This window comes from Cicer arietinum, chromosome 3 (assembly GCF_000331145.2).
Source record: "Cicer arietinum cultivar CDC Frontier isolate Library 1 chromosome 3, Cicar.CDCFrontier_v2.0, whole genome shotgun sequence".
NCBI lineage: Eukaryota > Viridiplantae > Streptophyta > Magnoliopsida > Fabales > Fabaceae > Cicer > Cicer arietinum.
In genome coordinates, this window is record NC_021162.2 from 57,781,870 (window position 1) to 57,783,625 (window position 1,756).

General features: G+C 28.5%; 1 long non-coding RNA gene across 1 annotated transcript; it reads right to left on the reverse strand.

Moving 5' to 3' along the window:
* Positions 1-640: 640 nt before the first annotated feature.
* Positions 641-1,750, reverse strand: LOC140919548 (uncharacterized). The gene is made up of 2 exons (XR_012162209.1): positions 1,450-1,750; positions 641-924 (listed from the first exon to the last, which is right to left on the reverse strand). It is a non-coding gene; the product is annotated as an uncharacterized lncRNA (long non-coding RNA).
* Positions 1,751-1,756: the final 6 nt, after the last annotated feature.

Sequence of the window (1,756 nt, forward strand, 5' to 3'; positions counted from 1 at the left end):
AAAAATTCAAGACTTAAGTCTGGTCCGTGGTCTGTGGTAGACTTATTCTTTAGATTTGAGTCTGAACTTGATAGAAGTTTGATATGGTATGTTAGCCTACTTAAAAACCTATTTCATTTTAATATTTTTTGAATAATTAATCAAACATATCTTTAAATAGATTAACGAGTTAATATGTCAGTAAAATTAAGTTTTATTTAGATATTTAACATCACATTTTGAAGAATATAACTTTATATAAGTGATACTTAAATTATATTTTATAATAATACATTTAAATATGTCAAAAACTAAATGAAGTTAATATGCGTAAATTACTGGAAGTTGAATATATAACAAAAATATCAAAATTTAATATAATAGTTAATGTAGTACAAAAATATTATTTATATTTATTTAAATAGATCGGTCGAAAAAGCTTATTATGTGACTTGTATCCAGACCTTTTAACTAAATAGGTTTTTTTAGAAGCATTAATCTTATCTGTTTAAAAAAAAGTCTAATGTAGCTTGAACCTGACGTAGGTTAAGTCATAAACCCCTATCGGTATAACCTAACATATTTCCATCTCTATTTCTCATGAACCAAAAGGCAAAGATGCATCATGTAGTACCCCAATTTTGTCCATTTTGGTTAAAGATAAATAAAAAAGGAAACATATATTAAAAAGGGAAATAAAGTAATTAGGCTCATCAATTTACAAAACCAAATCAGTTTACAATTACAATTCTAAAATTACAATCAAATTACAACCAAAAATAAAACCAAATTAAATTACAATAAAAATTAGGTCAAACTTTTTCAAATTAAGCCTTTGGCTCTGTTTTGTTGCTGTTGTTGCCTCTATGTTTCTGATGCAGTGGTTGGCTCTGTTTTGTTGCTGCCTTTCTGTTTCAGATGCAGTGTCATTGACTTTTGCTGTAACTATTTTGAGAAACATAAAAACATAATTTTTTTAAATCAGTCTTGGTACACATTGTGCAGAACAAAAAGACAAAATTTTGAGTTTAAAAAATAAACTAATGGACAAATTAAAGCTCAGCAACAAAACATATCAAAACAAATAAGTCAAAACCATGAATGCATCAGAGGTGTAGAAAAAACGCAGATGATGAGCAAAGGAAATGAAACATCAAACAGGAAATAGATAGAGAAAACAACTAAACATATAAAAAACTCTATAAAAACACCTTATGAAATTTCAAAAAGAAAGGAAAAAAAAGGGAAGACCACTGATAAAAAAAACACACAGAAATAGAAGAGGAAGAAATAAGAGATACTAGTAACAAACAACAAATAGAAATCGCGAAGGTACTTTTTTTACAATAAATCTTTTTTATTATCTTCACCATACAACTATTATTTTGCTTTAAAAAAAATGTAGTTTTTCATTTGTAAGAATAAAGATTGATGAATGAAACACATAGAAATAAGATTAAAAACTTGAACCTGCGCTTGACGTTATCCTGGTCGTCGCCGTTGTCATTGCTCGTCCTGTCGCTTGCTCTCCGGGGTCGCTGCTCGCCGTGGTCGCCGTTTTCCGTCGTCACTGCTCGTCGTCGTCACTGCTCGCCGTGGTCCCTGCCTGCCTGTCGTAAGCTTGTAGATCATTTTTATTTATTTATTTATTTATTTATTTATTCATGTATTTATTTATTGATTTATTTATCTATTTATCTATTTATTTATTTATTATTTATTATATGTTTATTATCGTTATGAAGTTATTGAATCATACTTATTCTACACCCTACAC